Raw genomic sequence first — 23,420 nt, 5'->3', positions numbered from 1 at the left:
CCTCAGACGCCCCCCTCCCCCCGACACATCTCCGTGATTTGATTTTTTTCGAGCTTGTCATAAATAATATTTTGGCCGTACGACTTGCAGTTTACGATATAAATATAAGCACGGGATGTGTGTGCTTTTCTTAGTTTACTCCATTCTGTAATGACATTCTTGTTATGTATTCAGTATGTGCGAGAAAACAAAAATCTCGAGGTGTGATTGTCAGGTGATTACACCATAATTACTATTAAATCTTTGTGAAATAAATAGAGTACCCAAATGATTATTTCTAATGTTCTTAAACAAATATTAACCGATTATTTTACAACATTTTAATATAAAAGCCTCGTTTTCATGCTGGCAAAGAGTGTCGCAAATTGAATTGCGTGTCACGTCCCCCCCCCCCCCCGGATAATCGGGTCATGTGGCACCCAGCCTAAATCTGTTCGGAGGACCAAAATGAGTTTGTGTGCCAAATTTTATGCTTTCTCCCAGCCGGTAATGATGTTTTCCTTAAGTCACCTCACTACAAAGTCTAATGAATCAACTTTATATAGGCATTGACGTATTTTCAAAGGGGTTCTCCCAGATAGCAGTGAAGGGGAATTCAAGATAGACATAAGCGTTATTAGTAACTAAAACATTCACTCTGCATTTTCTTTTGTGATGGGTATGCGCGATGACTATCGTAATAAGGCGAACTAAGAACATCATCATAATTGTAATTAAAACATTATGTATTTTTTGAAATGTTCTGATCATGATTTTGCAGGCTCGTCAAGTCATTCTTTTATATCAGCGCCCTCAGCCATTTCATCATCCTTTTCAGCCTCTCAGACAACACCATTCAATGTGCTGCCAGCAACATTGACAAAGAAGATCTCAGCAACAAGTACAAGTGTTGATGTTTTTTCAATGCGGTGATGCGGTGAATAAAATCTCAACTTGGAGTGTTGCGGTGTTCTCAAACCCTACGGTGTGCGATGTTTGTGTTTTTCACGCTACGGTAACCCGGAGCTCAGTGGTCGGTAGACACGTGGAGAAGCGAGGACAGAAACATTGTGTTTATTTTGTGGAAAATTGTTGAGGTATAAACAGTATTATTTTAAGTGTAGATGAACGAATTATGGCACTGAAAGTACGTGTTTCGTTGACTTTTCTTGCGGTGATGCGGTGTTCGTTAATTTTTTTTTTTTGTTGCGGTGTTGCGGTGTTGAGGTGTTTAGAACCCCGCGATGTCCCCCTCAATACATACGATATGTGTAAACTAATGAAAGTTGTCATTTGATGGAATTTAGATGGAAAGTCCTACCAAAGAAAACCGAACCTCATCGCTGTCATCTATGGTGGTGCCGAAGCAATCCAAGGACAAAACGAAAACATCACGATTAATGCATCACTTTCCTATGACCCGGTTGTTGGACTAGGGAACCACTCCGGGATGAACTTCACCTGGCGTTATCGTGAGATCAAAGGTAACTATTCTGGCCTACAGACAGCTGCAAGCGACTCCTTCACAGGAATGAACCAGTCAAATGTTCATTATATTGGGAATGATTCTGGACTTGAAGTTACATTCAATACTGCCTCTTCCATGTTCCAGGACCTGACGACCTTAGTAGTTAAACTGGTGGTGGCAAAAGATTATCGCAGCTCAAGTGATCATCAAGTTATACATTTGGTAAAAGGGGATCCGCCTCAAATATCTCAACGGTATGAAAGTTGTTTCATTGTTTATCAACTCTGTCATTTGCCCCCTGGTCTGCAGTCTGCATTTGACCCCCGGTCTGCAGTTTACAGTCAGCAGTCCTTAGTCTGCAGTTTACACTAACTGCTCAAGAATCTATAATGTTGATTCTATTCTCTGCATTATTATATGGTACAGGTAGTGGCAGATGTCCAGCTGATAACACCACGACTTCACACCAAACAAAATAACTGAAACGGCTATTAAGTCCAGTTGGAGCATAGTTGGATAAATTACCTAATATTCAAGAAATAAACAGAATTGAATGGTTAATAAAACATTAATTTATTAAAACGCCAGTACACCTGAGAGCAGTGCATTAATTAACAGCACGTGCTTCAGAAGACACAAGAGACAAACATAGGACATTAATAGATTTTTCAGTTATTTTACTTATTTATTTATTTTTATTTATTTATTTTTTTCAATTCTTTATGGGTAACTGGTGGTCCCAAACCAATGCTTGTCACTGGTTCTGGATGCAATTGGTACCCTGGTTCACTTTAGTACTTTTAGTTCTTATTTCTTCTTTTCCTTGAAACTTCTTTTGCCATTAACCGACAAGATTCTTGATACTAATGTGAGAATAGCATGACATCCATGAGAAGAAAGAACTGCTTATTAGCACATAGCCATGAAATAAACAAGTGCAGTTACTCAAAGATTGTTTGTTTGTTTGATATGATAGGTGTTACCTCCTTCCTAGAATAAAAGCTGTTCAAAGGCATTTTTCATGACATAATATTTAATTTCATTTGATTTTCAGATGTATAATAAATTGTGAACCTAAAGTCAGTCCATCAGTTAAACTAAGTATCCAGTCACAGCGCTATGGAGCGCACTGCTCCAAGATATCTGCATACCAATGGATACTTTACGAACAATACCCATCTGCCACAAATAATGACACTGTTTGGAGGAAAATACAAGATTTGCAACTTATCACAACTACGTCCCTCGATTTTAGCAGCTTTGTAATCAAAGAGGACTCCCTTGATGACGGAAAGAACTACCGCCTGGCAGTGTTTGTTCAAACTATGGACGGTCAACAAGGAATGAGTACTCGCGACATCTCCACTTCATCACCACCTAAAGGGGGAACATGTTCCATCACTCCATCAAATGGCACATCACTGGAGACTGTTTTTAACCTGAGCTGTAGTGACTGGGAAAGTGACAGCACCCCCCTGTCTTATTTGTTTCAATATCAACTACAGAATGGTCTACATGGGCTGTTGTACTATGGCTATAGTAGTGATGTTAACTCATGGCTGCCATCTGGAAAGCTGTCTTGGAATTATACTGTGAAGTTCAATGTCACAGTGACTCATTTCTCCGTGCAGGTACAGTATCCTTGATTATATTAACTCTTGCATCACATTACATGCATATTAAATGACAGGTTGTTACTTTTAACAACCAGTAACGGTATGTGAAGGTGAATTAATCAACATGACACGAGCGTGGGACAAAGAAAAATTCTGAGTCCCCAACAGGAATCGAACCCATGACCTCCCAAACACCGGGCGGGCGCTCTATCCCCTGAGCTACGAGAACTCATGGAGAGCAGGGCCATTTAACTGAGTTCATATATGATAGGTGTCCTGCATACTGCTAGGATCAACGCTATCGAATTCATCGTGAGTAGTGATAAGTTAATAAAGATTCGGGGACTCAGAATTTTTCTTTGTCCCATGCTCGTGTCATGTTGATTAATTCACCTTCACATTTCATTACCGAGCTTTAAAAAATTCACCATCTTTATTAACTTATCAGTAACGGTATGTTGTCACATATTGCACGTGGATATTTCCGTAGGCTGAACCATTTCCAGAGCTCTTGAGACCAGATCAAATCAGCAGACGTATAACAGCAAATGACAGCGAGTTTTATAATGCAATCAAAGATGGGGATCTCAGCAAGGCAGAACGAATAGCAAATGCGATCCTTCAAGCACTTTTAGAAGATACCACAATGGACTCAACAAAAATATCCGAGGTAATGAACTAGCTTTCATTAAATTGCTATTTATTTAACTACATGCAGTTTTTTTCTGCAACGTAGTTCAAAAGTTATCATTTCATCCAGACTATGAGTAGTCCCTCTCTAATTAGTCTTGCTTTGTCCGTCGAGTATGACGCGAATGAGAACCGTGAGAAAAAATGGCTGCATGAAATCCAGGGGCAAGAAGCGCTTCTCGACCCAAGGATTTTAGGCGGCCATTTTTTCCTTGCAGTCTATTCAGAGTCTCGCTTGATGGACTAAGTGAAAGAGGAACTACTCCTAGTCTACATATCGTCAGAGAAGCATAAATTTAATTATGAGTTGAGTTCTGTTTCTGTACATTTAATCAGATTCACACAACTTGTTCAGTTGTTATAAGTTACAACTAGTACAGGTATTTCACAACTTGATTGGTTGATTGTTTTTTGATCCTCTCCCTAATTTGCTCTATATTAAGGACCCGGTCAACACTGTTACAGTAATTAAATGTGGTTATGAACATTTGAGTTCCTTAAACAAAGTAACCTCAGTTCATCGTGTTCAAACATGAGGAAATCAAAACTATATGATTTGTTCAAAACATAGCCTGCGTGGAGATGTCTACTTTCACAAGAGAAAAGTGAGGTCTGTGAAGCCAGGCACGTTTCCTGACATTTGCCTTTGTCTTTTCACTGTTGGCTTCCAAGCTATTTAGTTCCATTCTTGTTTCTGAAGGCTAGGGTAAATTGGCAATGGTAATGATAACTTAATTTATACACAGTTAATCCTTCAGCAAAGATTATAAAATGGTAAAAGATCAAATAATTATCCCTAATTAAACTAACCTAAACTACATACTAAGAGCTGCTTTACAAGGATGCCGTGTTAAAACTCATTCAAAACTGTGGTGATGTATGTTACGTTTAAAATCATGTAAACATGTTGTTGCACGTAGGTCACTGGATTATTGGCTGTTCCACAGCCTGGCTCTACTGCAAGAGGAACTCTTCTTCAAATAATTGGTGCGGGGCTGCAGAAGAGCCAATTTATTTTCAGTATTCCTTAATCAATATGATGTTATGTCGTTTTGAAACACAAATCTAGAACTCAGATACTCAGGGGTCATCCATGTAAAGATTTGTACATTATAAAAGCAGCTGATTCAAATCTTCGATATTTGAGTTTACGCCAACCGAGTGCCCGGAACAATTTATCGATATTAAAGTCATAATTGGCACACATTAAAATACGGGCTGCACAATTTTGGAGCTTCTGAAGCTTTTCAGAGAGACCACTGCCACAGTTGCCCCAGTCAACACTACAGTAATTAAAATATGGTTGAACAAATTAAAGGTTATAAGATGTTGTATTCGCTTAATTGCACCCAATGCAGAAGCAATCTTTTTGCAAATGTTCTGTATATGACATCCCCAGTTCATATTTTGGTCGATGTGCACACCAAGAGGTTTCGTAGATGACATCTGCTTCACTGGATGGTCATTTATACTCATTCTGAAAGAAGGAATTTCAGGAAATGTTGATATCTGCTGTCTCGACGCAACTAACATAACCTCAGTTTTTATATGGATATGGTATGTTGTGTTATTAAGAGGTGTTTTAATGAAGTGCAAGTATTTGTGTCGAATCCGTTTGACTACAGTGATAACAAATGTTTATGGCTCGTAGCTAGGTCTGCATGGTGTCCAATTTAGTGCCTCTGTTGTGTAGTTTGGCATAATTATATTTTGCTAGGCGGTTTCCCTCCAGTGATCTATATATGTAACTTTCTAGAACAGAATGCTACAAATAAGGGACTGATTTCCCAATAGGGGCCTGGCACTAGTTTATCAGACCAGTGCGTTGTTCTTGTGTTGTCTCTTTGTCATTCTTAAGCAAGAATGATCACTGTGATTAATGAGTATTTTAGTGAAATGGATGGATTCCTATTACCCACCACTGTCAACAGTATTCTGTCTTTCTGCTACCAGGTGTCGTGAAAAAAACAGCACTCAACCGGACATGTCAAGTCAATAAGAAACATACCAAACATTAAACCACATATTAAACACCACATAAATAATGTCAAGTATCTTGTGTTGAAACACAGATAACCGTTCACAGTCAACTTTTAACGAGGCTAATTGTCAAGCAACCAATGAATGAGTTGCCAGTAATCGGATACCTGTGTTTGCGTGAAGAACTCTGGGATTGTCAGGGGGCAAACATTGCTAGTCGCTAGAAGGAAATGTATGGTGAAAAGTTGTTTCGAGGTACAAGAAAACGATTTTTGAGAGAGATCAGTGCTTTTTTGCCGTCGTTTTTATCGCGAATGGATTTGGGCAATGTTGATATCTGGAATATGTAAGTTTTTGTTTGAATAACCATGAAATATGTGACAAAATCTACCGATAAACTCCGTTGCTTGCTTGAGGTTTATTGTGAAATTTACATTGCGTAATGGTCTGAAAATATTGCAAAATTAATTAGGTATAAATCGAGAGGAACTAACTCAGTAAAGCCTTTTAAGTTGTGGACAGGCTACTTTTGGCTTATTTGAAATCTCAGTCATACAAATAATACTGGAAATAGGCCTGGTGGCGATCATTGTACTGTCTAGGGTTGATTTAATGACAAATGAGTCCGCACGACTCATGCTGTGTGGCTACTGTGTTGCTCAAAGCCTTTGTTTTGCTTTTACAAGCACGTATTTCAGTGATTTTCCTTTGCTATAACAGATCGAGGATGGCTCCTTGAATATATCTCTGAGCATTTGTATTTAAAAGTGCCATTTGTGCATGATTATGCTTTCCAAAGTTTGGTATTGACAGTTGAGTGAAATTGCACGACACAAAGGGTGGTAGTTCCTTCTGCAATTTTCGATTTCTATTTTAGAGCTTCTTTTCTGTCTTTATATTTAACTTCTCGGAGGGTCTTTTCTACCATTTGCTCCAGGTAGCCTCTCGAGATCAGGCGTGTATTGAAATTTTCAATATTCTCTTCAATGTATTTCACAATAAACCTCACGCAAGTAAAAGGGAGTTTATCGGTAAATTTTGTCACTTATTTCACAGTTATTCAAACAAAAACTTACATTTTTCCATGTATCAACATTGCCAAAATCCATTTGCGATAAAACAACGGCAAAAAAGCATTGATCTCTCCTTAAAACCATGTTTTTGGGTGTCGAAACAACTTTTCGCCACACATTTCCTTCCAGCGACTTGCAATGTTTGCCCCTGACGATTCCAGAGTTCTTTGCGCAAACACGGTTATCCGATTACTGGCAACTCATTCATTAGCATATGGTCATTGAATTCTGGAGAATTAGCAGAATACTGAAACTCAATTAGGGATGGCGCTTCTTAGACATCAATTTTTCTGCGTGAAGGGAAATTATAGTAGAAGTTTGCATACAGGCTATACCTACACAGTGGTCTTGACACACTTAAATTAGCAAATCAAATTAATTTGCACGTGATTATCTATATAATATGACTATATAATTATATTATAATAATCAACTTTATATATCAAGGGTAACACCAAGCAGTAATAACTGAAAAAACAGTGGCCCTCGTATAAATATTTACAGAATAAAAAGATGAACTATTAAAAATTAAATAACATAGAATAATTATGATTATGATTATGATTATGATTATTAACATATCAGGAAATATGCTTTAAGTCCAATGCTGAACAATTATTTGTTTCTGGAGTGTGCTGAAAAAATGTCAGTACAGAAACTCTTCTGGCAATGTTCTTCCTACAATTTCCATAAATTGCAGATTCAAGACTTCATCATTGAAAAGATTGTCTCACTGCAAGTGAAAAGTCTTCCAGACCTTTTACAAAGCTCCTCCATTATAGGGTCTGCTATTCATCAAACAGAAAAAGTCTCTGACACGTCACTGGTGAGCAAAATAAATGTTGAGGGAGGGTATAGCATGAGGATGCTGGGTTGTGGTAAGGGGAGATGAACAGAAAAGGGGATTCCCCTTTCCTGGTTTCTCTAAATATTTCAATCTCCAATATCTCACCTTGAAAATATTGCATGATCACAGAATGCTTTAAGATCAAGCTTATTTCCCTTTGTTCTAACTAAATAATAATATTTATAGATGTTATATCATTGCCATCCATGAATGTTCATTAATTTCAAGAAACATTTACTTTGACTGTTAAATGCACTAGGTGGGTTGTTTCTGGCGATTAACTATCCAGTTAAACAGTGGCATAAGCTCTAAAACATTATCCCATAAACAGTATCCCATCATTTCAACTATATGTTCAATGTTTCTTAGCAATGGCCCTGATGACAACTACAATTTGGGTTGTCACGTCCCACTTGATGCGCTTACATAATCATTAAGTTTTGATCAATGTCTTGAATTGCGAGTTTGGGGAATCATACTCTGATATCAAGTCAGGCATGAATAGCCATTGTTAGTTACAACAGGCTGTGAAAAGCTATTGTAGCCTCAGATTCAGCCAAGCAGATAACAACTTATTCTGTTGCTGATTACACTTTATTTTTATAGGGATCCTCATTGTCTGCTATTGATTCAATGGCATCATTCTTATGGATCGCTACTCAAGCAAAAGATGTGGTCAAGATACCGCTGGTCACCCAATCTGCAGAAAACTTAGGTTTCTGTCTTAACAGCTTGCTGAAGGCAGGAGCTGTCATTGCATCAGGAGATGTTGGTTCTGATTTTCAAGAAAAGGTTATTATTTGCTGTCTTGTATTTTTAATGGCTGTCAATTAATGTTACTTCATTGAAATGCACAAGGACCACTTTGATCTATAACTTTGACGATAATTACCTAACTTGCATTTGTCAGTAATAATTAAGTGACAAATTCTTACACTAACATTCCTTACATACACAGTTGTTAAATTTTTCCCAACCTTGGCACTGGTTACATGTTTTCCCACACATGACTCAGCTTTCATGTTTTCCCACGCTTGACACTGGTTATACATGTTTTCCCACGCAACTCGCCTTACATGTCTTCCTATTCATGGCACTGGTCACATGTTTTCCCACACATGACTCGCCTTACATGTTTTCCCAAGCTTGGCACTAGTTACATGTTTCCCCACACATGACTTGCTGTACATGTTTTCCTATACTAGGCACTGGTTACATGTTTTCCCACAGATGACTTGGCTCACATATTTTCACACTTGGCACTGGTTATACGCATGTTTTTTCATTGCTTAGCTCTGAAGCAATCACCAAGCCTTTCCCGCCTTTCTACTTGTAATATGTTTTGCAGCTGGTCACATGTTTTCCCAAGCTTGACAGCATCTACTTCAGTTTTTTGGCTTTGCTTGGATTGATTCTTTGTGTAAATTGTTGCTTTTCTTGTGATGATGGTTGACCACATGTGAGTCCTTTGGAGTTTGATTTATAAAACAACTCTTTTTTTTTTAGGGTAAACAATTAGTCATGAGATCCATGAACATCCTCAGCTTAGTTGGAGATGCAGTGCTGGCACTAAGAGTTCCAGAGGAAGAAATGATATTGATTGAGACAACAGGACTGACCATGACCTTAGGATGCCATAGCCTGGATAAACATGTAGGATTAATAATTGAAGAAAAAGATGCCAGATTTGTTTTGCCGGCTGGAAAGAAAGCAGTGGAGTCCAGCGGAATACAAGGAGCAAGTTTTGTGGACACTCAGGTATGCATATTGTATCAAGCACCAGATGATGACCGTCCTGAGGGAAACAAGCTTTACTTAATCCTGACATTTCTGAAAAGTGTGGTTTGAGATGTTTCCCTCCACTACATCTCAAGAAACACTGAGAAACTTATTGTTCCCTTTGTGACCAGAAATAAAGCGTACAATATCCACAGTAATAAGTAATTATTAAATTATTACCAAATTATTATTATTAGTACTTCATGGAGTTTCAGAAAGTCACTAAACAGAATGTTTTTTGAGTAGCACCATGGCCTTGCATGTGGTGTTTAAATCTAGGTACATTTCTTTTGTATTGTAATGACGGATTTGACTCCTTATTGAAATCTGTAGATCTCTTTCCTAATTTCCATGACAACAACAAGCTTTGTTTCCCCTTGGACTGACAAAAATGTTTTTACAAGGTTATATATCAATAGAGTTAGGAACCAGGGTACCTGAAATAACTAAAGAATTAGAAAGGACAGGCAGCTAGGTCTGCAAAATGTTATTTGCCATACATTTTGAAACACAAGTTAGTATTTTATATTTTATTTTATGCGTTAGTGTCCCCAGTTAGCTATATTTAGCTAAATATCTCTGACGCGTTAGTTAAGTCTATGTATGTATGTATGTGTGTGTGTGTGTGCGTACGTGTGCGTGTGCGTGTGCGTGTGCGTGTGCGTGTGCGTGTGCGTGTGCGTATGTGCGTGCGTGTGTATGTATGTATGTGTGTTTTTTGTATGTATGCACGTACGTACGTACGTATGTATGTAAACACGATATCTCATATGGGACACCCTTTAAGAGTGTGTCCATGAGAAAACCAGGCAGGAGGTGATACAGCTCAAATCACCGATTTCGCTCAAACTTGGCACAAATGTGGGGTTTGGTGAGTGAATTATTGTGGCAAAAAAAGTAGGTCAAAATATTTTATTCCCTTCAAGTTAGGGGGACCCCCTACAAAAATGGCCAGTTGACACTAATTTATGCATATTTAATTAGCCATCTTTGGTTTAGTATTTCTACAACAAGAAAAGCCATGTGAAAAGGAAATCCACTGGATCATGTTCTACTGTACAACTAGCAGTCTAAGAGCACAGATATTCATTTCAACTGGGTAATTTGATTTCTCTCCGTGGCTTCATGTTAAGTAAGGTACATATTTCGTAGTGTTGTGAATAGCTTTTAATTAATGGCAAACATCTGCCATGGGCAAAACCAAATACACATTACTCTAATCTAGATAGTGAGAACAATCAATAAAGTTCTCAAAAAAGCCATAAAATGTTTGGGGACTTCAATATTTTTTTCTGTTCTGGCGTACTGTTTACATAGAAGTTAACGATCTATGGCCATTTTATGAACATCCACTAAAACACAAAAGCCATTTCTTTGTCTTAACCTAACTCGAAATCAACAAGAAATATCAAGCTAAGCATTTTCCTATCGATTACGAGTGAAAATTCGGCGAAAAGAAGCGCTTGGGACACTTCTTTCAAATATTTCGTAACTTTACAACAAAATGTATCTTAAGGCATTCTAACGATATCGATATAAATACTGCAGCAGAAGATTCAACTCACGAGCTCCCTCAAATTATGTTTTCAGGTGTAAAATAGAATGGAAACAAGAAATAACTTCTACATACATGTCACTTAGACGCGATTTTGGGCTCTCTTTAGTTCTTGGATGGCAAAATTGAACAAAATGGCGGCTCGGTTGCGAGGTTCCAGCGAGCGCTGTAAAGAGTAGGAGAAACCAGACATGAATTCGCGCCCAACGGAGCAGCTTAGGATTTCTGGAGTTTGGTTGAGTTCCAACCGACTCGATTGTGTATCTGACTAAAACTTCGAACAGCGGATACACATATCACTAATTATTTCATGGCGCAGTGATCTGTGTATCCCCTAAACACAGCCGATAGATTGGCTACCTACCTGATCGAAAAAAGGGCCAATTATTGCCGAAACGTGCTGGCTGCTTACTCGTGACGACGTTTATACCCAGGTTGAGGTTTGCGGACTTTCCAACTCGAATGTCTAAATATCTAAACTGAAATCGCATGCAGGGGATACACATATCACTAATTATTTTATGGCGCAGTGATATGTGTATTCCCATAAACACAACTCTTATAATATAGCGCATCAACCTTGTCAAAACTGCAGGCAATATTAGCACCCAACATTTTTACACGGCTTGGGTTTACTGGACTTTGAAACTCGATTATTCCACTGAAAACGCGTGCACGCGTGCACGGGATAATAAGGGATACACATATCACTGATTATTTCATGAACTAGTGATATGTGTATCCCCATGGACACAACTGTTATATTGGCTTTCTACCCAAGAAGAAAAATGGCCATTAAAATGCATTGTCAAAACTGGCTTGCTAAAAATATTCACACCCGGCATTTATTCATAGCTTGGGATTTCTGGAGTTTCACTGACCTCGGTTGTAGAGGACCGCATGCAGTGATACACATATCACTAATTATTACATGGCGCAGTGATATGTGTATCCCCGGAAGACAGCCGTTATCTAGGCTATCTACCGAAGAATAAAAGTCGATTATTATGAAACTTGCTAGCAATATTCGCAGTATAGCAATGTATACAGCTTGAAACTTGACATATCTTATAAAAAATCGAACTGAAAAGCGGGTGTAGGGGGATACACGAGTGCCACTAATCATTTTGTGGTGAGCGGGTCGAAGCAGTGATATGTGTTTCACTTCACGAATAATTCAGATGTAAACAAGGTGATGAACAGTGGAGAATGTGCGTTACTCGAGGGGTGAGAATGGACCGCGCAATTAAAATCGTCCTAGAAATCCCGTGCCGTTAAACTCAAATTGAAATATATCTAGATCCATTTGGTGTTTAACTTTAAATTCATTATATCCTGCACGCAGAAAACCAGTTAGGATCAAGAACACAATTCCAGCAGCAGATACGGAAGCTTTTTCAACTACAAAAATTGAGATTTGTGTTTAAAGTCTGTTTGGGTTAGTCGTTCGTCCAGTGAGGGTTAGTAGGCGACCGGACGACGAGATCGCTTTCAAGGAGGATATTGCTATTTAAAGTAGAGGGGAGGGGGGTGGGGGATACACATATCACTGGCCGCCATTTTTGAGGGGATACACATATCACTAGTGATATGTGTGCGGGGATACACATATCACTGTGACCTGTGTCACCGGTATTGAAAAGTAAGCGGTTCAGTAGGTAGTTCATGTATGGTAATACAAATTTTACCGCATAATATCGTCAAAGATGGCGGCATGTATTGTGGTGGCGTTTGAAAGAAATTTATATGTTACAGCAGTAGTGATGACTCTCCCTGTATTTTGAACGGCGTTTTGAGTAGCTTTCTCGATAACCTGTTGACTTCTCTGGGGATGAAAGCGGGATGGTAATGGATATTTTTCTGTTAAAACGTGCGTCGAAAACAACGGAAGATGGACTGAGCATTTTGAAAGGGCATCAAAATCCAAGAATCAAAGAGAGGGCAAAATCGCGTCTAAGTGACCTGTATGAAGCAGTTATTTCTTGCTTCCATTCTATTTTACACCTGAAAGCGTAAGTTGAGGGAACTTGTGAGTTGAATCTTCTGCTGCGGTATTCATATCCATGGGCGTACAAGAGAAGGCAAGAGAGTTCTCTTGTCGTACCGGTAACCGACCAAAAGTAATTTCGTAAAAAGACCCTTCAGACGGCCCAGGAAGGCGAAAAAACACCACACATGAGTCGATTAACGTTTCATTAGACTTCATTGGCATATTCAGACCGAGATGTAATTTAGATATACAATTTTCAGAGCATTATTCATAACCTTCATGGATTCTCTTCGTTTCCGTAAATAGGATGGTCTGCCTGTGGGCGTACGGGCTCCTTCGGACTTAAGGGCGCGGTGACCGTCTTGTCGTGAAACTTATTAGCCCACATGGGGTTTTTGTTTATATTTTGTTCGTACAGAGTTCAAATGACATTTATGATTAACAGCTGATCACGAGACTTTAAATATAATGTCGCATGTGCTTTTATGATTGAGGTAGTTGTGAATACGAGTTATCGAATAAACAAGTTTCAATAATCAAATGGACTGCGACAATGCTTATTCGATACTTCTTGCCCCCAAAAAATACGCAATGCCCGAATGCGGGAGTGTTGAAATCGGGATGCAAACGCATTCAAAATGTGTTAAAAACTAAAACGTTCACAAAGATAGTTATATTGAAAGCTTGCATACTGAATGAAATCTATCAACAGTCTCAATCTAGTAAATCTAAAACTGATCAGTAACATGGACATGGGCCGTTTGGACGACCGTTACAGAAGCTATTCTGTATTCGAGACGGGCGTCTCGACGTACTTGAGACGTCCAAAGAACAGCACGAGGCATTGCCAGAAGTCCTTCGAGATAGTCTTGTTTTGGCCACAGCAGACTTGCAGCCGACACTGCAAGCCTTCCATGAATTCAGAAGCCACGTAAATAAGATGGTAAGCAACATGGACGTACTAGAAAAAAATTAAAACACCCCATTGTTAAGACATTCCAAACGGCTCTTTTCAGGGCTTCCACAAGAACAAAACTCTTGGTCTTCGTTCGCTTTCATTCGTGTCCTTGTTTTGTTGATGGAAAGTTGGGAAAGGAAATAATATCCTTACAGTAGATTTCCACGATACACATTTAACCGACTTCTAGCAAACAGAAAACCCTAGGCTACTCAAATCATTTCAGTCTAAGTCCTTTTTGCAAGGCAAATGTCAGAGAAAGTAGCTTACAAGCCTTGAAACCTAAAAGGAAAGGCGCGCCGCTGTCCCGACTGATTACCATAGCGTCTTCGGTGCGCAACGATGCTTCAGATCAGCAGCAGATAGAAATGGTACACTTCACACGGTACTACTTTAGCTAGCAACTCTTTTAAGAAACCACTTGACGGCCTACAGACCCCCGGTCGGGCGTCTTATAACACAGAGAGACATAAAAAGTACGAACCTTTATTTACGAGTTTTGGAAATTACGCCAACAGCTTTATTTTGTAATGTTTTTTTTTTCTTAAATGTCGTTGCCCGAATTATGAGCGTTTTGCCCGCAAAATTAGGTTATTTCCGTAGCTAGGGGGACTGCATCCCCCTCGCCCGCCCGTTCCCCCCCCCCCCTACTTGTACGCCTATATGCCTTAAGATATAGCTTCGAAAGTATTTGAAAGAAGTGTCTCGTAATCGGTAGGAAAATGCTTAGATTGATATTTCTTGTTGATTTCGGGTTAGGTTAAGACAGAGAAATGGCTTTTGTGTTTTAGTGGATGTTCATGAAATGGCCATAAATCGTAAACTTGTATGTAAACGCCAGCACAGAAAAAATATTGAAGTCTCCAAACATTTTATGGCTTTTTTGAGAACTTTACTGATTGCTCTCACTATCCAGGTTAGAATAATGTGTATTTGGTTTTGCCAGAAGCCTATCACCTATTCTAGGTGATATGTTTCTGGTTTTGCCCATTGCAGATATTTGCCATCAATTAAAGGCTATTCACAACTCTACGAAATATGTACCTTACTTAAGATGAAGCCATGGAGAGAAATCAAATTACCCAGTTGAAATGAATATCTGTGCTCTTAGACTGATAGTTGTAGCACATGATCCAGTGGATTTCGTTTTCACATGGTTTTTCTTGTTGTAGAAATACTTAACCAAAGATGGCTAGTTAAATATGCATATTTAGTGTGAAATGGCCATTTTTCTAGGGGGTCCCCCTAACTTGAAGGCAATAAAATATTTTGACCTACTTTTCAATATAACAATAATACACTCACCAAACTCAACATTTGTGCCAAGTTTGAGTGAAATGGGTGATTTTAGCTTTATCACCCGCTACCTGGTTCTGCCTGGTTTTCTCGCGGACACACTCTTAACGTTATTAATGCCGGACAGTTGATGAAAGTTTTTGTCCTTTTTGCAGATGCTATCAATCCCATTCAATCCTTACACCTGGGACAGTACTAAGCAAAAAGTCAACTTTGATGTCTTAGCTCTGGACTTAAAAGATGACACACGCGAGCTGATCAAAGTATCAAATCTCTCAAACAACGTTATCATCGTTCCACCATTACAAAACCAGACGGTCTCCTTCGAAAATGGGCCGTATTTGACCCAGAATGATGATCTGCGTTTTCACGTAATTGATGTTGAGTACGAAAATAACCTGATAATGCTGGAAATCACGCCTACTGAGGCAAAAACAAATCTGTTTGTGTACCTGCGATATGGTCAGCGGCCAACCACCCAAGAGCATGACCTCAATGCCACTGTCTCGAAGAGCGAAAAGTGTGTTTGGTCACCAGGTGCGCATGGCAGAAAGGATGGCAAAACTAAATGTTCCCAGGTAACGAGTCAAATAGAAACTCTCGCCAAGCAACCAGGGAAGTACTTTCTTGGAGTGCAAGGCTATAACAGAAGTGGAAAAAACTCTCACAAGAGGGAGAAAAGATCATGTTTCAGAAATAGACGACAAAAGCGTTCATGTGTCGAGGTCAAGGACCCCCCTCCCACTCCCCCTCAGGACGAAAATGTGACTGTGGTGCCATTATACGATTCTAAATCGGATCAAAACTATACTCTGAGGGTAGCCCTTGGGAGCTGTGTCTTCTGGTCAGAGGAGAGGGAAAAGTGGATAGCAGAGGGCTGTCGGGTGAGTGGTATAAACGTTCTTCAGTCAGGTCTCATTTGTCATTTTCAATTTTGCAATCTGGTGATCTTTAGAAGCCTCTGCTTCTGAAATTCTTATATGAAAGAGTAATCCGCGGCAATTGTCCGGGGCATTTAATAGTTTTCGTAATTTGACGTAGGCTGTAGCACTCTAGTGCTTGTTTGCGACAAATTTGCCTTCTATGAACCAATCCGAAATGAAGTAATTATTTCAAGCCTGTGGTGAAATTCTTTTTATGATGAAATTTTAACAGACTGGCAGAGAAAAAAAATAATTTTGATAGGACGTTTTACAAGCAACATGATCAGCTGTTGCTAGCCTACGTACTACAAATGATAATGGGGAGAATTTTAAACGATTTAATTTAATTTCGTTTTCTTTTTCCGTTTATTTTTTACCAGGTTTTATCAGCAACATACAACGGATTTATTAATTGTTCCTGTAATCATCTGACTTCATTTGGAGGAGCTCTTTTGATTAAACCGAATCCCATTGATTTTGACAAGGTCTCAGTGGAGTTCAAGGATCTCCAAGAAACTGGAAACGTTGCAGTTATTGTGATGATCTCTGTAGTTCTCCTGTGTTATATTGTCGTGCTGCTTATCGTCAGAAAAGCAGATAAAAAAGACGCTAGAAATGTAAGCATTGATGAGGACAATTTATTTCAATAGGGTGCATAATTACAGTCAAGGCTGTAGTCTTCCTTATGGCCCTATATATGAAACTTACAACATGACTTATTACAGGAAGTTTAACCATATCGATTTATAAGAATTAATGTTGTGTTCAACTGTAAAATCCACTGTTTTGAACATTTTACAAACTTGCCGGGTTCTACCCTGGAATCCAACGATTTCAGTTCAACAATCTTGGAATTCATACAAATGCAGCTTGTAAAAAAGATGTTGTAGATTTAAGCACACCGGGGTAGCAGAGGGCTTGAAGCTGCACCCTCGGAGAAACTTCAGTCTTTTATCCGATGCAGCTCAAACTTTGCAGTGATAAAACTTTTAATTTCAAACAATCGTATGGGTTTTTTTGTTATTGTTTAAATAATTTTTCCCTATTAAGGCCCAAAATGTAATTAATTCGGATAGAAATCGTTAAGATAAAGTGAAATGCGAAAAACGTATTGAAAAAGACATGATGATAGATGCGAATGTAGCCATAACACTACTGGAAAAGGGACCAGAAAAAAAAATGAGGCTTTGCAAAATCGAGGGAAATTTAAAGCTCCAAACTCTATATCTTCAAAAGGGATTAAGCTTCTTCAAATACTTTTTAACGTTCTGACGCGCCGGCTGAAATGATCGAGCTGGTACATAAACAATTGTAGAGTCAAGTGATTTATGGAAGGAAAAAAAGTGGCAATTACAGTTGATTGATTGGTTGATATAGGAACAAATTAAATTTAGCGGAACAGCTCCTCACGGTCACCTCGTTAATACAGTCACCTCGTTATTACGGCCGTGTTGTTTTTTTGTCCTGTCGAAACGCCCGTACATTTTCTCATAAGAAAACCCGTCCCTGCGGCCACCCTGTTAATACGGCCAACGATTACGTTCTGAAATCCCAACTTACAACCAACCAAATACACATTTTTTTTTTGTTTGGTTAAACAAAAGAAAAAATATTGAGCGATTCTCTTGTTTATTCAAACGCCTGTAACATGTCATTGACCTCTGTCGTTAACACAATTTCCTTCACAAAGATGTCACTTAAATAGATCCCATTAATGCTGTGAAATTTTCATGGCCCGTTGGTGACCGTTTTAACGGGGTTCCAGTTTATTCGTTATTATCATGATCTTAGCTTGAGCCGTTAAAACTTCATGTCTAGTATCTCACAGTACATTAATAAATAAAATCCACTTTGATTCCTAGACTACTCTTCCAGTGCATCTACCCTCCACAGCAAGCTGCTCACACATCTATCGGATAATCATTTCCACGGGCGTGTGGAGAAATTCAGGTACAACAGCTAAGGTTGCCATGGAGATATACGGTAGTGAAGGAAGCAGTGGAATTGTTCAGCTGAACTTAGAGGAGCCTGGCGTGGATAATTTTCTCTTTACTCGTGGAAACACGGATGTGTTTGTTCTTAATCTTAGTCAGTCCCTTGGCGCGATTCAGGCATTGCGAATTGGTCATGACAACTCTGGTGAGAGCCCTTCCTGGTTTCTAGAAGAAATCGTTGTTATTGACGAACAGGTGAATCACGCTTGGGCGTTTACCAGCAGCCAGTGGCCTGCCCTGGAGCGAGAAGACGGTCGAATTGAGCGAATCATTGAACAGGCGCCAAATGAGGGCACTTTTAGACACGAGATGCTAAAGCGTTGGTGGAGAGGTCTGACTGAAACCCATCTTTGGGTTTCAGTTCTAGCGAAGCCGAGAAGAAGCCGCTTTACAAGAGTACAGCGAGCATCGTGCTGCCTGTCAGTGCTGCTTACAGCCATGTTTGCTAACGCGATGGTCTATGAATGGGAAGGTAAATCAGAGCAAGTGCTACAAGTAGGACCCCTGAAATTCTCGTGGGCCCAGATCATTATCACTTTTAAAAGTGCACTTATCGTTGCACCCATAAACATTGTGACAGTATTCCTTTTTCAGAAAGGAGCAAGTGAGACTCTGTGTTGTCGTAAAGCGAAGTGGCTTACCTACCTGGCCTGGTTCTTCCTGTTTAGTTCTTGTGTTGTTTCTGCTTCGTTTACCATCTACAGCTTGATTTGGGGAAAGAGCACCAGCGAGCAGTGGCTAACGTCAGTGCTTGTATCACTGGGGAAGGATGTGACAATTACAGAACCTGCTAAAGCGTTATTCGTAGCGATATTCCTCGCCGCCATTCTCAAGTGGAAAAAGAGTAGATCTGAAGGACGTCAAAGCCACGAAGCAGCTAAAAGTAGCCCTTCACAACAGCGACTGTGGAAAATGAAGCTATCTGAAGTGGAAGACATGAGGAAACAACAGCTAAAGAAAAAGAACTTGTCGCTTCTTTTCTTCGAGCTTGTCGTTTACGTCCTGTTCATCTTCATGGTGATGGTCTTGTGTTATGGCAACCGGAATAGTTACCAATATCAAATGACAAAGTCCATCCGGGATGGGTTACCAAACTTTGAAAAGGTAAGTACCGTCAACAATGAAACAAGTCTTGTTTAACTCCAAACTGAGTAATCTTGTGGATTCGTTTGGTTTTTCATTTGTTGCTAACCCTAACATATTTTACAAAACGAGCAGTACGAACAGTAGGCATGATGTTTAAAACCAAAGCGAAATGTTCTTCAATTAATTCAATTAAGTTAGAGCGGTTTTCAATTGAATGTCGAAAAGTAAATTGGTTTTGTTGTATCATGCTACACGATTGGCTTAAAAAACTCGTGCCATTTTGTCAAACATAACCAATCGTGACTCGCCCGCATACGTTTTCTCGCGCTTGGCGTCAGCTTCATGTATTTGCTTCGATTATCGATTGGTTCGTTGGTCTGTGTCCTTTGTGATTGGCTTAAGTGATTACTTTGGTTTTGGTTTTACGATATTCCATTGGAAACCGCTCTATGCTGGTAGAGAGGTTTTTAATTGAGCATTGAAAAGTAACTGGCTATTTGGAATAATGCGGAATTAATAGTGATATTTTTATTCTGGAATAAGGTCAGTCGAACGCACCCTGAGAATGAGTCCACCATATTTTAGTGCTTAGAACGTGGCGTCACAAGACATGCGGAATGGAAGCGATTTCGGCTGGGTCCATAACCTTGGGGGAAGAAAGGAGCAAGTGAAATATTACCACAGTATAGACCGCGCGTTAGTTCAATAACATTCGTATACCGTAAATCCTCAAATCAGCGCCCGGGGCGCTTATTTCAAATTTAGGAGAAGACGGGGTCGTTTATTTAATTTTTCCCAAATCGTGGCCTGACATGATCATTTTTTTCAATACATCATGTGCGCGTAAACAACAACATACGCCGTTTATAGACATAAAAAGCTGATCCTGAAGTTTAAATCGCGGCACCGTTAGTGCTTAACGTGTTCAACGTGTTCACTTAACGTGTTCATAAACTGAAACAATGTACAAATCTAAGCTCTACATGACGAAAACTATACATCCTTTGTTGTCTTATTACTCGCCCACAAAATGGGGAAGGGGGGCAATTATTCGAGGGGGGCGCTTATTTTAAATTTCGGCCGATAGGAGGGGCGCTTATTCGAAGGGATCGCATATTCGAGGGGGGGGGGAGGCGCTAATTCGAGGATTTACGGTATTCACCGGTCCATTTTGTTTTTCTCTTTCTCTTTTCTCTATGATAGGTTAACGATAACGAGAAGCTCTGGAGCTGGTTAAATGACGCTTTAATCCCAGGTGTGTTTGCGGGCAGATGGTACAATGGCCAACAAGAGAATCAAACAGTGTACATTGGAGACAAGCACTCAATCCTTGTTGGGATGGCGCGAGCCCGCCAACTAAGACTAAAACCGAGTAAGTTTTAGTCTCAAAGCACAATGTTTTGCAATGCAATAATCGCCACTTTAATTGTATCCGGAAGAAAGTGCATACCGAGGTTCAGATAATGGCTAATCCATGGCGGTCTTAAAGGAGTTACCTCTCGGTTTGTGCATCTTGACAAGTTTTGCCTAAATATTTTAAGTGCGTCCTTTGTAATTCGTTTTAATCTTTTCCATCCTTTACCATCCTTGTTCCTTTACTGTTTATTATTATCTCTTTGGTGTTTCTCTACTTTAATAAGGTACTAGTATCCGGTTTCTTTCAATTTAAAGGTAATTTTGCATGTGGCCAAAATTACTTAAAATACCGTGAGTGAGCTACTTCAGTCACTATTCTGTGAGCTGAAGACAGATAAACAATAGCCTCCATTTGGCGCGGAAATACCCTCGGATATTTGTCCTTGAACATTATCTGTTCCGAGAAGCGAACGGTTCTCCGAGAGTGTAGCTCGAGGAACACTATGAGCTTTGACGAATGGGTAATGTCCACGGACAAATATCGGGCCAAATGAAAGCTATTGTGTTTATTATCCTTAAATATTTTTCGCAACACGCGCCGATTTGAAAATTGGGGAACATCACTCGGATATTCCCCAGTTTTTACTAGGACGAGTATTCAGTTGCGTGACGCGTTTAGACCAGTCGCGCGCGAGTGAAATTACTTGATGGATTATAAATATATCTTATTAGATGTTTTGGTGGGTAGTATCGCTGTATATTTTTACGAGTTGTGCCGTGTTAGTAAAATACAAACAACGAGTAAAAATATAAAGCGATACTACACACTAAAACATCTAATAATAGAGCTATTATTGAATTCGGTTTGTCGCGTTTACTATTGCTTTAACTAAAATTGTCCAAAAGCAAATATACTTGTTCCTTCAACGTGTTGTTGGACCCTTGAAGTGTGAGAAAAGCAGTCTATGAGTTATATCTACTTGGAAATTTGTCAAAGTAGGTTAATTCTGATTATAGCATTAGCTAGTATGTTCTGATTAACCGCTTTGCAGTAGAACAGAGCCTTCTTTAAGGCATGAACAGCTATTTTCTAATAATGGTTTTGTAAACTTTTCAGCATCCTGTAAGGTTGACTATATGACGAGAATATTTCCGGTGTGCCACGACGGATACGGGCTAGAAAATGAAGATAGAACCCCCTATAGTAAACCAGCCTGGAAGCCCACCGACAACTCTTCGAGTCACGAGGAGCTACTACGACTTTGCCCGAAGCCCTGGCGATACCAGAATCCGGGGGAGAGTGAAACTGTGCCCAAGTGGGGACAATTCTCATTTTACCCTGGGGGAGGATTCGTGGCTGACTTAGGATACGAGAACGCAACAGGTTTTAGCATTATTAAGAATTTAAAAACTAATGACTGGCTGGACAGACAAACCAGAGCTGTTATTGTGGAATTCTCAGCCTTCAACCCGTCAGTAAATGTTTTAGCTGTTGCAACGTATTTCTACGAAGTTGGGGCGTCAGGACACACGGCAACGTTCAAGAGAATTGATGTTCTCTCTTTGCCCTCCACTCAGACCGCCGCCAAACAGTTGTATATGATCTGTGTTCTTTTATTTACCATCTTCGTGCTCTGTTACCTTGGACGAGAGGGTTACAAGCTCTACAAGCGGGGTTTCCGGTATTTTAAATCCTTCTGGAACTGGATGGAACTGTATCAAGTGTTTTTCTCCGTCCTAGGTATTATTATGTATGTGGTACAATCGGAAAAAGTGTCTTCGGCCATCAGAAAATTACAAGAAAACGTGTATGGTCATATGAGTTTCCAAGAAGCTCGGGTTGGCGCGAGATAGATAATGTCGTTCTTGGTTTGTTGGTGCTAGTAATCTCTGTGAAACTCTTGCGCCTGATAAGATTCAATAAACACGTTGCTGTGTTTTCCATAACATTGAAGAACAGTGCGAGACATCTCGCATCTTTCAGTGTTATTTTCTTAATTTTTTTCATTGCCTTCTTGCACTTTGGTATTCTGATTTTCGGAGCGGGATTTGAGCGCTATTCATCGTTTCTAAAAGCTAGTTTTTTGCAAATAGAGTTGACTCTGGGTCGAGTGAAAGCAAGGCCAGTCAATCAGTTAGAGCTCACCAACAAAATGTTCGAAGAGTTTTCGCAGCTGTGATTCTGCTGAGTACTACCATTTTGGCGATGAACTTCTTCATCGTCATACTTAACGACGCACTTGCAGAAGCAAAGAACACTGTAAAGGAAAGTCCACTTTACGACCCAAACGTGGACGAATGCAGCTGGAAGAAAACAAGCCAACGCCATCAATTTTATGATAAGATAAGCAATAGTTTACGCCAACGGAAACTCGAGGAAACATTAGCCCGGTCTAGGAAAACAGAAGATGGAACTCCCGAAGTTAAATCCAGGAGCAGTAGAGCAATTAACTTCGATGTAATCAGCCAACAAATTAAAGCCTCCAGGAAACAAAAGATCGAAGCATCAGGAAATGCGAAGCAAAACAACTCGAGAAAAAAGTCATTCTTTGATCAAGTCAGTAATGTTATTGTATATCAGAAGCTTGTAAGAAATGAAAATCGCTGCCATGAGAAGGTAAAGAAAGTACGTTTCGCAGAAGTCGAACTAAGAAGATTACTGGCGACCAGGAAAGATCTGTTCCAGCGCTTGGCCAGTATAGTCCAAGAATATTCCAGGGAGGCCGAGCAGGAAGAGAAATTTGAGTTGATTATGGATGAGATGGGTGTTCATAACTCTTCGGATCCCATGGTAAACGTTACAGCAACTTCGAATGAGTCATTCAATTGA

The 23,420-nt window shown here is 39.6% G+C and overlaps 1 pseudogene across 1 annotated transcript in view; it reads left to right on the top strand.

Moving 5' to 3' along the window:
• Positions 1-23,420, top strand: part of LOC145482758 (polycystin-1-related protein-like) — a 31,983-nt pseudogene extending 8,563 nt beyond the window's left edge. The window contains exons 2-13 of the transcript XR_014048812.1: positions 761-880; positions 1,215-1,701; positions 2,502-3,078; positions 3,554-3,733; positions 7,507-7,632; positions 8,260-8,445; positions 9,160-9,411; positions 15,387-16,115; positions 16,535-16,771; positions 18,017-19,252; positions 20,438-20,606; positions 21,708-23,420. The product of XR_014048812.1 is annotated as a polycystin-1-related protein-like (transcript). The remainder of the gene's footprint in view (positions 1-760; positions 881-1,214; positions 1,702-2,501; positions 3,079-3,553; positions 3,734-7,506; positions 7,633-8,259; positions 8,446-9,159; positions 9,412-15,386; positions 16,116-16,534; positions 16,772-18,016; positions 19,253-20,437; positions 20,607-21,707) is intronic.

The sequence above is a fragment of the Orbicella franksi genome, chromosome 3 (assembly GCF_964199315.1).
Source record: "Orbicella franksi chromosome 3, jaOrbFran1.1, whole genome shotgun sequence".
Taxonomy (NCBI): Eukaryota; Metazoa; Cnidaria; class Anthozoa; order Scleractinia; family Merulinidae; genus Orbicella; species Orbicella franksi.
The sequence above is the reverse complement of the archived record's forward strand: the minus strand, read 5'-3'. Positions and strand labels throughout refer to the sequence as shown.